This window comes from Chlorocebus sabaeus, chromosome 20 (genome assembly GCF_047675955.1).
Source record: "Chlorocebus sabaeus isolate Y175 chromosome 20, mChlSab1.0.hap1, whole genome shotgun sequence".
Taxonomy (NCBI): domain Eukaryota; kingdom Metazoa; phylum Chordata; class Mammalia; order Primates; family Cercopithecidae; genus Chlorocebus; species Chlorocebus sabaeus.
In genome coordinates this window covers 80353314-80367090 of record NC_132923.1, presented here as the reverse complement: position 1 = coordinate 80367090, position 13777 = coordinate 80353314, and the positions used below count along the sequence as shown (strand labels likewise).

Sequence of the window (13777 nt, the reverse complement as noted above, 5' to 3'; positions counted from 1 at the left end):
ATGCTAGGGGCTTCTCTCTCCATTGTGTTTTCTATGCTTTCTGCTGCTCCTGGGAGGAAGGTATCATTATGCCCATTTCACAGGTAAGAAAACTGAGGTCCAGGGTATTGGAGTTTTTGCCCAAGGTCACTCAGATAATAAACAGCAAAACCAGGCTATAGCCCAGGCTGAATTACATTTCCTACACCTTCATGCTGACTCTTTCGTGATGAGTCCCACAGTCTGGGTCTCTTCCCAACCATGACACTGGACCTCAGTTTCCCCTTCTGGATCATGGAAAGACTGCAAGCATCTCCCAGGTTTATCAACCTGATAGAGTATAGGCCCATCAGTGCGATCACCCCATGTTGGAGAGACAACCTGGCTCCTAATTAGATTATAAAATATTATTCAAGTTGCTGGCCCTCGAATTGTCTTTGCAGAGAAAACATATCTCAAGAGATATAAAAAGAATTAGCCTCATTCCCCAAGGAGAGATTGAGAGAGGGACTGGCAAGAAGCTTCCAGAATTCCTTGGAAAGTCCCTGAAATAGCTCATATGGCCACCTCGCTCAAGCAGAGCAGGATACGTGTGGCAATTTGGGGCTGTCCTGAAGTGATTCTCGGCTTGCTTAGAAGCTGAGCAATATTTTCTGCCCACCTGAGTGTAGCAAGCCTACTCCCAGGTCATCACCCCCAATTTCGTCATCCTTTTCCATGCTCCCATATCAGCAAGAGTCAGGGCTTCATGAACCCCTTGAAAACATTCAGCTCTGGGGCCATGAGTCATAGCAGAGGCTACACTAGACTACCCCCAGAAAGAAAAGGACCAATAAAGTGAAATTCCCAAAAAGAAAGGACAGTTACTAATTGGTCATCGTCCTAGTATATGCCAGGTGCATATTCAATAATCAAAATAACCAATAGTGCAGTACATTCTTTTACATAATAAGAAAAAATAACAATGAAAAGGATCACAAAGACAATAAGGATAGTGATAACAGTAACCAACATTTGCGGAGCGCCTTCTTTGTGCCAGTGTGCCAGTCTTTTTGCATGCATTAGGCTGATCCTTAAAACAACCAGATAAAATATTTATTATTACTGTTCCCTCTTCACCAATAACACCCTTGAAGCTCAGAGAGGTTGAGTAACTTATATCACACAGCAGGTAGCTGGCAGATTGAGAATATGAACTTAGGTCCGTTTGACCTGAAAACTTTGGCTCCTCATCATTAAACCATGAGGCCTCCTGGAGAAACTGGATTCACAAGTGTTACCTTCATTGAAGCATTTATCCTCTCTGAACCTCAGTTTCCTTATCTGTAAAATGGAGCTGTGTGGGGAACAAGGATGCTAGATCTAGTCATGTATTTGGTCAGTCATCCCACAACCACTGGGGCTCCTTTGGGGTATCAGGCACAGAGCTGGGTTCTGGGCTTCAGGGGTTAAATGAAAATCTCCACTGACAAGTACAACAGGCACAGATGTGACTGATCAGACTGCAGCATGCCGAGTGCCATCAGAGCATGCGTGCACTCCCGGAAGCACCAAATAAATGTTCTTAGTTATGACGGACCTTAAATAAATTATTATTGTTATCACTGCTATTCATTGAAACGTTAAAGGCATATGCCCTTCTGAGTCTCACTTCCTGGGGTTCTCCCACTAACTCCCGCATTTCCCAGATGGAAGCCTAGGTCAACTTGCGACACATTGGACTTTTGTTTTTAACCCTCCAGGACCTTATGGCCCGGAAAATCCCAAAGGTGACTCAGAGACTTTCAGGGAAAGTGATCAAAGTTGAGGCCCCTAAGGGCACTGGATTCTGCACTCTGCAGGTTCCCCTATACCAGAGCAGGAGAACGGGCTGGAACTGAATCCCACCGGCCTCCTCACACCCTGGGGCAGCTGAAGGAGAGGCTGCCCAGCCCGCAGGAGAGGGCAGGTTCCATGTGTTCCATCACTTCCCAGGTTCCATGTGTCCCTCAGCTCTGTGTTAATTGTGGTTCTCTGGTCAAGTCCCTCCAAGCTTTAGGGTCCCCGTCTGAAAAGTGGGAATAGAATTTCTGCCTCTGTTCCCCACAAGGCTGCTATAAAAACTAAACGAGAAAGAGTATTGTGCTGATATACCTATTAGATATTTCATTCATTCTCTATTTATCGAGCACACACTTTGTCACAAACTGACTACAATACCTAACATTTTCCATGTACTTATCCCCTATGTAAAACTAAGTGTTTTATGTATATGAGCTAATTTAATCCTCACAATACTATAGGTAGATATTATCTGCATCCCCATTTTACAGATGAGGTAACAGTTCATATAGAGACTAAGGATCTTGCTTAGGGCTACACAAACACAGCTGATGAGTGACAAAGCAGGGAGCCTCACTCCGGAGTCTGTGCTCTTCACCTCTCCCTTTTCTAAGGGTGAGACACGGTTCCTGTCCTGCCCGCAGGGGGTTACCGTCTGGTAGGAAAGACAGAGCAAGCAATCATGGTGTACGGTGCATGTTGTGTGATGGGGAGTGCAGGGGACCAGAGCCAGAGAAGGGGCTCACACCTAGCCCAGGGGGATTAAGGAAGACTTCTCGTAGGAAGTCAGGACAGAGAAATGAAGTCGTCCTGGGCAAAGCACCAGTGGCGGGAGAGCTCTGGGCTGAGAAAGAGGCTGTTGCCTTTGAATAGTGGAGAGAATTTGGAACACTGGGTGCAAGGGCAAAGATAGGCAGGGTCAGATCCTGCAGGATCTTGTAAGCTGTTGTCAGTCAGGGACCCAGCAGCAAAGAGATGGCATGCTCATCTGAGTGGCTGAAGAAAAGTTTAGCAAAGGAACTTTGCACAAACTGTGGGCAGGGAAGGTGAGAAGTAATAATGGATGCTGCACTACTCCTGGGCTAGTAGCCATTACCGCCTTGAAGCCTGGAGGGGCAAAAGGAGGAAGTGGCATAGGGAACACTATGGCAGAAGCTGTGGCCTCCAGGTAGAGGGAAGACCAGGCAAGAGGGAGGCAAAAGGTAAACGCTCTGACTGCTCTCCTCCTGCCCTCCCGTCTCTTGCTGGGCTTCACTGGCTGAACCCAACTTAAAATGCAAATGTGTGTGGGCCCAGGAATGCACTCCATACAGGTCTGAGTCTTCAGCACACAGCAGGGTGGGGAAGGGAGGACAAGGGAGCTCTGCCAGCAGTCAGAAGATACCCTTACTCAGAGGCTTATTTTTTATCCCAAGGACGGAGGGAGCCATCATGTGATGCTATCAAATCTCTACTGTTTTTTTTTTCTTTTTTTGAAACAGAGTCTTGCTCTGTTGTCCAGGCTGGAGTGCAGTAGCGTAATCTTGGCTCACTGCAACTTCTGCCTCCCAGGTTCAAGCGATTCTCCTGCCTCAGCCTCCCAAGTAGCTGGCACTACAGGTGCATGCCACCACACCCAGCTAATTTTTATATTTTGAGTAGAGACAGGGTTTTGCCATGTTGGCCAGGCTGGTCTTGAACTCCTGGCCTCAAGTGATCTGCCTGCCTCAGCCTCCCAAAGTGCTGGCATTATAGGCATGAGCCACTGCACCCGGCCTCCACTTTAGAAGGATGACTCTGATCACAGCAAGAGTGAAGGCAGCGGATCAGGGAAGAGGCTGGTACAGGTGTCTGGGTGGGAGAGGGTGTGGGCCTGAGCCACAGCAGGGAAATTTAAGCTAAAGGGACTTGGACATGTCATTGGGTAAGGCCTTACCAAACCTCAAGAAGCTGCAAACCATCCCTCTTTCTCCTTCCCCACTGGCACTGTAACACACCCTTACACACACACACACACACACACACACACATATTACCACCACCACCAACAACCCCCCGCTCTTTGGCCTGCCCTGGTGTTGTCACAGGCCATAGCCTCCTGTCTTCTGATTCTGGTTCCACTCACACTTCAGCATCCTCATTGTAGCCGACACTGCGCCATTATTCCATTCACACTATCTGCAGATCACAGATCTGGATACTATGTTCTCATCTGAAAAACGAGTGACAAGAAGGACAGAAAAATCCAGAGACTCTTCCAAGGCTCCCACAACAAGTGAGTGTGACATAGCCAGGATGTGAACCCATGTCTCACCCAAAGCACATCCTACTCCGACTGTATACGGAGGAAACCACCTCCTCTTTCCTTCCTTTCTTTTACTTTCCCCTCTTCCCTGCCATGAGACAGTGTGTCTTAGTCTTTGACCTCAGAGAGTTTTCCTTAGCAAGAAGCTTCCTCCCTGTACAGTACTCAACAGACAGAGTTGGTTGGGTACAAAGTCCTCTTCCCCCTGTCATAGAAAGCCTGGTGCATGGCTGGAGCCTCGTGGGCTGGCCATCCCCACAGCAGAAGTGCTGCTCCCCCCATCCTCCTGCACAGAGGGCATTGCCTGCTCTGGAATGGGTGAGACTTCATAATGTGTTACAGCAATTTAGTCATATAATGACTTGTACTTGGAGAGCATTTACTTTATGCCAGGCATTATTTTTAGTGCTTTACATTGAATTGTTACAAAATCACATGTAGTGAGTCTATTCCCATTCTACAGATGATAAAACTGAAATGCAGAGAGTTAAAATAAATCACCCAAGGACACAAAGACAGTGAGCATCAGGACTGGATCAGAATTCAGGCAGGGTGGCTCCAGTATCTGTTGGCTTAACCTCCTCATATGCTTTTTGTCTGAATTGGAAAGCCCCAAAGCACATTCAATACTACCCCTCATTTTGAAAACAAAGAAAATGAGGCCCAGGGAGAAGAAGTAAGTGACTTGCCTGGGTCAGTGACAGAGCCTGGACTATAGCCCCTGACTCCCAGGCCAGTGCTCATCTCATCTCCTGACACTGCACCTCCCCAAGACTTTCTCCCCAAACTCTGCACGTCCTTGGCTGCAGACAGGCTGAGTTTCTCACTAACAGCTCAATTACACTGGAGTGAGCACTCCCCTCCAGGAAGCCAGTTTACGGGACATTAAAATCTCTTACTAATGACCTATATTCCTCACATCCAAACTGGAGCTTGGCCATGTACTCCAAGCAACTCCTTGCAGGAGTCGCAAGGCTTTTGGCTGGGGAATAACCAAAGCCAAATATTTCCAGAGGCAGGAAAACCCCTAGGGTCCCATTCCTCAGCTCCTCCTCAGCCCACAAGGAGGTTGTTCTAATGTCAGTGGAAGATATTTTCTTTTCTCTCTGAAGCCTTCGGGGATAATAACCTAGTGAGCCCGGTGCCACTATCACCTCCTCATCACCCCCACTCCATATCACCTCCTCACCACCCCACTCCATATCACCTCCTCACCACCCCACTCCATATCACCTCCTCACCACCCCACTCCATATCACCTCCTCACCACCCCACTCCATATCACCTCCTCACCACCCCACTCCATATCACCTCCTCACCACCCCACTCCATATCACCTCCTCGTCACCCCACTCCATATCACCTCCTCGTCACCCCACTCCATATCACCTCCTCACCACCCCACTCCTTATCACCTCCTCGTCGCCCCACTCCGTATCACCTCCTCGTCACCCCACTCCGTATCATCTTCTCGTCACCCCACTCCATATTTATTCGACAGATGAAAAACTTTAGGATTGGAAATGTCTCTATTCAAACCCCTTGTTGAACCAATGGGGACACTGAGGCCAGCAAGAAGACTGAGCCAGTCTCCAAGGCACACAAGAGGGCCAGCAATGACCAGAGGCAAGGCTGGAACCCAGATCTGTCCACTCTGAATTCTAGTTCTTTCTACCACCCGTCACAGGGTCCTCCCAGCACCTTGTTTGTCTAGAGTACATAGTTGTTTTAAAAGTATTTTGTGTGATTCTTAAAATCCCAAAGAGTAGTAGACAGCCTTTGTGGAAATACAGAAAAACAGTTTGGGGAATAATTTGTCTCGTTCTTCCCTTGCTTAATTTTTTGATCTCAGGATGACAAGGCCAGTGACCAATCTGTCCTCTTCCTTTCCCCCTGGGGGCTCGAAGTAGGTAAATCTATGGCATATCAATGATTTCAGTGAACTGATGTTTGTGAAGTGCTTCAGCTGACACAGTGTTTTCATGTGACATTTTCAACAGCCCTGTGAGGTAAACACATGTCTATTGCAACGGAGGCCATGTGGCCTGCCATGTGGCCACTAGACACTGCAGTGAGGTCAACCGCAACACACACAAGCTGTGTGAGCTCGAAGTTACTTATCTTCTCTACTTTCCTCATTTATAAAATGGGGATTATACACACCTTGCAGAGACATTAGGCAGATTGAATAAGGTGAGGTGTCGGGACTTTACAGCACTCAGTAAATGTTAGCAGACATTATCTCTGTACTGTCCTCTACCAGGGAGTACATTACAAAAAAAAAGTAGTTAACTCCTGGAGTTTGTTATCCCAATACAGGCAGAAAGTATAAATTAGCATCAGAAAGGCTTTGATAGACTCCAGATGGCAAAGCCACAGTGGGAGCTAGTATGCTCAGGACTGGCTGGGTACTCTGGTTAATCTAATCAGAGTGAAGTCAGGTCTTGTGTGGGAGCTAAAGGGAAGATGCAGTATTTTTTTCCTCTGGATAGAAACCCGGAGAATGCAGGCCTGGCGCTGCTGGCCCATCCTGGTGCTATGTGGAAACTGACACTGAAGCCAATACGGAAGAAAGGAGTCCTGAGAGAGGAAGAGAGATCATGTGAGACTCCTCCAGCCAGTCCCAGCCCAGGATCTTGAAACTGTATGAACTGATACATTCTTTTGCAGAGCAGGGGTGTGGGTTGTCCATCACTTGCTAATGAAAGAGTCCCACTCGCCTCAGGGGCTGTTGAAGGAGCCAAAGAGATACTAGCCTGCTGGTTGAAGAGGGTTGGTGAGCAGTGAGAATGAGGTGCACAGGACCTTTCAGAAGGGCTGTGGAAATGTTCTATTTCTTCAACTGGATAGTGGGCATACTACATTTCTTTTCTTTTTTCTTTTTTAAGACGGAGTCTTGCTCTGTCACCCAGGCTGGAGTGCAGTGGCGCAATCTCGGTTCACTGCAAGCTCCACCTCCCAGGTTCATGCCATTCTCCTGCCTCAGCCTCCCGAGTAGCTGGGACTATAGGTGCCCGCCACCATGCCCAGCTAATTTTTTGTATTTTTAGTAGAGATGGGGTTTCACCGTGTTAGCCAGGATGGTCTCGATCTCCTGACCTCGTGATCTGCCCACCTCGGCCTCCCAAAGTGCTGAGATTACAGGCGTGAGCCACTGCGCCTGGCCTTAAGGCATACCACATATCTTATGCTATTCTTCATGTTTCGAATGTATAACATATATATATGTAATTACACAAATATATAATTTTACCTAAGAAGTATAACTTGAAACAACTTTTCTAGAGACAATTTGGCAATACCTATTTATTTAAAAAGCACAAATCTTTTAGCCTTAAAATTCCTCTTCTTATCCTAAGAGAATATTAAATTGTGCACAAAGATTTCTATACCATACTGTGTATAATTTCCAAAGAAATTTTGAGTTTTGTCAATAAAGAATTGAGTAAATTTTGATAAATCCTTTCAATGGACTATTATGAATATTGTGTTATTAAAAAGAACATGGTAGATTTTTTATGCATTGACAGTGGAAAATATCTATAATACAAATTTAATTTAAGAGGGCAGGAGGACTGTGTGTCATTTAGAGATTGCATCCAAGTATAATTCATAGAAGACCTGACCACAGTGACTTAAAATCACAGAGGATTATTCTCCAGTGATGAGGAAGGCCTGATGAAGGGCAATCAGGGCTGGCATGGCTATTCCACTAAGTTATCATGACTAATTTGCCTTTCCCTTGGTGTCCAGTGTGTGGTTTCCTCCTCGGGATCACTTCATGGCTTAAGATGATTGCTTCAGGCTAGGCACAGTGGCTCATGCCTATAATCCCAGCACTTTAGGAGGCCAAAGCGGGTGGATCACCTGAGGTCAGGAGTTCGAGACCAGCCTGACCAACATGGAGAAACCCCATCTCTACTAAAAATACAAAATTAGTTGGGCGTGGTGGCACATGCCTGTAATCCCAGCTACTTGGGAGGCTGAGGCAGGAGAATCGCTTGAACCCAGGAGGCGTAGGTTTCGGTGAGCCGAGATTGCGCTATTGCACTCCAGCCTGGGCAACAAGAGCGAAACGCCATCTCAAAAAAAAAAAAAAAAAAAAAAAAAAAAAAAAAAAAAGATGATTGCTTCACATCTATTCTATAGTCCAGAAGAAAGAGGGCAGAAAAAAGCATGAAAAGACACACCTCTCATCCAAGTCAATGACTCTTAAGCTACCTCTACGGTGCTCCACAACCCGTCTTCTGTTCTGTCAATGGCCAGAAGCTAACCACACAGACATATCTAGCTGGAGGATAGGCTAGGACATGTTGTCTTTATTTTAGGCGGCAATGTATTCAGCTAAAAGTCAAGACTGCACTAAGTGTGTGTGTGTGTGTGTGTGTGTGTGTGTGTGTGTCGAATGCAATGCAACATATATGCTTATAAAGTAAAATCTAAAATCATATACATATAAAAGATGGTTCTATCTAGGAAGTCAAATGAGAGGGTATTCTTTCACTTTCTACTTCATAGCACAGTGAGTTCATAAAATTATGTTTGGCTATGTGCGGTGGCTCACACCTGTAATCTAAGCACTTTGGGAGGCTGAGGCAGGGGGATCACTTGAGGTTAGGAGTTCGAGACCACCCTGGCCAACATGGTGAAACCCCGTCTCTACAAAAAATACAAAAATTAGCCGGGGGTGTGTGTACACACCTATAATCCCAGTTACTCAGGAGGCTGAGGCAGGGGAATCGCTTGAACCCGGGAGGCAGAGGTTGCAGTAAGCTGAGATTGCACTACTGTGCTCTAGTCTGGACTACAGAGCAAGACTCTGTCTCAAAAAAAAAAAAAAAAAAAAAAATTCAACCAACTTTTATTATTTTTAGAACCAGAAGAAAAAATAAAGCTATCTCAGTGTTGAAGAGAAAAGAGATCATGGTGCTTAAAAAAAAAAAAAAAAAAAAAAAAAATCCAGAAGTCCTATAATGTAAGCCAGAGTGCATTATGTAATTAGCAACAATATTTTATGCCAGGGTTTAAGTATATAAATACAGAATCATTCAATTATTAAACATTCTTAAAGTCTTCAGAGTGCGGTAGACATTAAATAAGGAAAAAAACCAATGCAACCAACATGAAAACCTCTTTTCTAATCTAAAGAAATTAGAGCCCATCGGCAATATTCTTATCATGATTCACTGAAGACTTTTTATAAACATGCGGTCCCTCCATGAAGATTTATTCAATGACATTAATTGAGTATCCATCTGGGTCAGGTAATTTATTAGGCCCTTTCTATCTTTTCTCATTTAACTCTGGAAAGAAAACGCTATTGGGCAGATACTATTGCCCATATTATAGATGAGGAAACCAAGGCTTAGAGTGGTGAAATTAGTCACTTGGTCAAGTTCAGCTCGACCCTAGGTCTATCTGACTTCAAAGCCCATGGGGGATGCTTTTCAGCTGAATCAGCTCCAACCCCTCCTCTGGAAGCCAAAGTTGATAAATGATAAATAATCCTCACCCGAGTTTCCATGTCTCATACCTTAGGAGCCTCAGAGTCTGAGTCTTTCTAAAATTAGGTCAATCACTTCCTTCCTTACCTCAAGCCAGTTTTAAATATAGGCTCTCCTATCCATCTTCCTTGCTCTGTGATGTTTCCTCTGCACCCCATAGTCCATCAGATCCCAGCAGTATTTTTCCTATTGCCTTTTAAACTTCCTTTGGGAGTCTGATTTGTTACTCATTTTGGACCCACTGTACTGGGAACTTGTTCGTGGTTCTCCGTCCCAGTCAGCTGTGACGCAAGTCAGGAAAAGTCTCCCAGGTTTTAGTCATCCCTGCTCTGGGATGTCATGCAGTCCCTAGAAGGTGACCTCTAGTTAATTTCCTGGAGGCAGCAGGTATGATGGAGAGAGGCTGGGCTTTGGACCCAAACAGATTTGGATTTGAATCTTAGCTGTGCCATATTTCTGAGCCTTAGTTTCCTTGTTTCTAAAATGCAGGGGAGAATACATCTTTTCCAGGCCAAACATGAGCATTATTGAGATAATCTAAGTATTTTTATAACCTGGAATCTGAGAATTGTTTAATAACTTTTAATCACTTTCATTATTTAGCTTCTTTCCAGTTTTCTTGACTGAAAAAGTCCCAAATGTTTGCCTTGTAGCTAGTGAACATTCACATCAATTATAATTATGCCTGTAACTACCTAGCATAATAGTTAAATGCACAAGCTCTTAGCATAGACTGCCTGAGTTCGAATCTCAGCTCCACCACTTAATAACCATGTGATTTTAGGCATTTACTTAAACCCTCCAAACTTGTTTTGTCAACTGCAAAATGAGTTTTATGATGTGCCGACCTCATGGGTGAGCAATCAGAATAATGCCTTGCCCATTATAATCATTCCATTGGTGTGAGCTATTATTATGACTGTTACCATGCATTGAGCTCTTTTAAATGCCAGACCCTGTGTTACATTCTCGTGCATTCTCCCATTTTCACAATGGGTTATATTATTCCCACCTTTGAGCAGGGGAAACTGATTCACAGTGGGAAGGTGACTCGCCTCAAATCCCACAGCTAATAGGAGGAAGAGGCTGGATTCATGTCAGACCATGTCAACACCAGAGCCCCTTTTTCACTCCACCATTAGGTTATCTCTGCCGACTTCCAGCTCATTCTCCAAGGAGCCCCCTTGGCTCCTTCGCAACTTCCTATCCTGATATCCAGAGACATTTCCACATTAATCTTGGTTTCCTTTGCTATTTATGTTGTTACCTTGCCCACGCCATATCACTAGGGTTGATTAGTCAGAAATTGTGTTTCAGTGGTTATGACCCTAAAGGAAACATTCCGGAACTCCCACCAACCCTTCCCTGATCTCAGTTCATGAATAATAAGACTATTTATCAGCGGGCAGAATACAGCCTATTGTTGGAGGATAAAGGAACAGCAACCAGGTTAGACGGCCTCCGTACAAGATGTGGGCCTCAAGGACCTGCTGAGTAAGCTGGTGAACACATGGCCTTTGGAAAACAGGATGGTGCCAGCCCAGATTGCTGACAGGTCAGCCCCACTTGCCGTGAACTGAGTCTTCTAGGAGCAGGGATGCATTGCCCCAGAGATAGTCATGCATTCACCTAACGACAAGTAAAAATGAAAATTGTAGCAGCTACCATCTGAGTGCTTCCCACGTGCTAAGGAGGTGCTACATACACCTCCAGGTGTCGGCCCTCCCCACTCCCTGCCTTGCTCTTTATGAGCCAAGAATCCCAAACAACCCAGAGCCCTCTACAGGCTCCATGCTAGTTCTTGCCTCCGTGCCTTTGTCCATTCATTCCTCCCTTCAACAGATATATTTACTATGTGTTGCTTAGGGGTTGCATTGTGTTCCTCCAGCATTCATATGCTGGAGTCTTAACACCTGCTATCTCAGAGTGTGATCTTATTTGGAAATACAGTCATTGCAGGTGTAATAAAATGAAATATGCTGGGCCCCTAATTCCATATGAATTGTGACTTTATAAGAAGGGAAAATTTGAACATAGACACACACTCACAGGTGGAATGTCAATGTGAAGATGAAGGCAGAGAGTGAAGTAATGTGACTATAAGCCAAGGAACACTGAAAGAACCACTAGGAGCTAGGAGGGAGGCATGGAACAGAGTCTCCCTCATGGCCCCTAGAAGAAACCAGCCCTGCCTACACGTTGATCTTGGACTTCTAGCTTCCAGAACTGTGACAGTTCATATTGAGTGTCAACTTGATTGAACTGAAGGATGCAAAGTATTGTTCCTGGGTGTGTCTGTTAGGGTGATGCCAAAGGAGATTAACATTTGAGTCAGTGGACTGGGAGAGGCAGACCCACCCTCAATCTGGGTGGGCACCTTCTAATCAGCTACCAGCGAGGCTAGAATAAAGCAGGCAGAAGAATGTGGAATGGGCAGACTCACTGAGACTCCCAGGCTTCATCTTTCTCCCACACTGAACGCTTCCTGTCCTTGAACATCAGACTCCAAGTTCTTCAGCTTTCAGACTCTTGAACCTACATCAGTGGTTTGCCAGGGGCTCTTGGACCTTCGGCCACAGACTGAAACAGTCAGCTTCCCTACTTTGAGGTTTTGGAACTCGGACTGGCTTCTTGTGATCTTGTGAGTCAATTCTCCTTAATAAACTCCCTTTCGTATATACATCTATCCTATTAGTTCCGTCCCACTAGGGAACCCTAATATAAGAACTATGAAATGATCAATTTCTGTTGTTTGGGCCACCCAGTCTATAGTACCTTATTACGTCAGCCCTAAGAAACCAATACACTGTCAGATCCTAACTGACACGGATATCGCACTAAACAAGACAGATAAGGTCCCTGTCCATGTAGAGCTTATGTTTCAACAGGGAAGACAGATTATAAGTACATGAAGTGTATATAGTATGATTTCAGTGATAAAAAGGACACTAAAGCAAAGTAAAAGGATGGAGTGTGACCAGGGTGCACAGAGAAAATCCCTATAAGGAGATGACATTTTGAGCAGAGGCCTGAAAGAAGTCAGAGGCAAGCCATGAGAAGTTATGTTCTGCTCCAAAACACCAGAAAACACCTGCCCTTTAAAACAAAATAAAGAGGCAAAAAGAAAAAGAAAAGGAAACCAATATCTAGACATAGCCCTAAAATCATTTTTCCTTGATAGTTGCACTTTATTCTTCAAAGCCCCTTTTCCTTTAAGACCATAAGCTCTTCTGGAGGATTGAGTTGGAGGAGGACAGAGTGATGATAAATCTACCAACGACCCCAGCCCCTTCTATCAGTTGTTTAATGAGAAACACGTGAAAGTGGAGGGGAATGAAGGCGAGGATGGGCAGAGTTCAAGAGGTTCCTCCCCCTTCTGGTACAGAGGGGGATTTGTTGTGTAACCCAAACATCCCAGCGTTCCTAGCAGAAAGAGGCAGAGAGCAGGAGGCCCAGCACAGCCGGCCTGCAAAGTTACCAAAGACTCCTCTCAGTCTGACAGTCCCTGTGACTTCGATCCTGGCTATCCTCATTGCTTAATAGTCTACGGTCTGCCCTGAGCTTTTGTCCCCACTTCAAGGGTATGGATTCAACCCCCAGAGGACAAGGTCAGATCCAGGAGCTGCAGTCAGCCCCATTCCCTGTAAGAAAAATATCTTTCAAGCTCACAAAGCATTTTGGGGTATAATATCTCAAAACTGGATTAAAATTAAAGGTACTCACTCATTATGCTCAGCCTGTTTCCACACCTGTGTTCTCAGTAAACCACACTGATTTTCACCTGTCATCCAGTTAGGAAAAAACCTCATTATCTTTATTCTACCTCTGTGCCATTCCTACATTCAAATGATGGGCAAAGGCAGTCAACTCTACTTGGGGAATGTCTTCCCAGTATCACTCGCCAATATCACTTCCTGTAATTTCCCTGGAGCCCCTGCCCTAGTTCAGGCCTGATCCTCGCTCCCTGGGCCTTCTCATTGCAGCCAGCCCTGCTCCCCTTGCCAACCTTCCTTACCTGTTATCATGATCTTCCTGCAACAATTAACCTGGTAAAATCAGTCCCTGCTTCAATTGTTGGATCACTATTTCCAATGGGATACATCCAAACTCTTTACCAGGGAACACGAGGCCCTGCATCATTCAGTCTCCTCTCCTCATCCCCAGCCACTTCTGCCTTTCATTTTTCTCT

The 13777-nt window shown here is 45.3% G+C and overlaps 1 long non-coding RNA gene across 16 annotated transcripts in view; it reads right to left on the bottom strand.

Annotated features, from left to right (window-relative positions):
- LOC140709234 (uncharacterized) overlaps window positions 1-13777 on the bottom strand; it is a 71883-nt gene that overhangs the window by 36191 nt on the left and 21915 nt on the right. Inside the window, exon 6 of one of the 16 annotated variants that reach the window (XR_012089659.1) lies at window positions 9049-13369. The exons of the other annotated variants lie outside the window; for them this stretch is intronic. This is a non-coding gene — a long non-coding RNA (uncharacterized lncRNA). Of the gene's footprint in view, window positions 1-9048; window positions 13370-13777 lie in introns of those variants that run through there. 16 annotated transcript variants of the gene reach the window in all.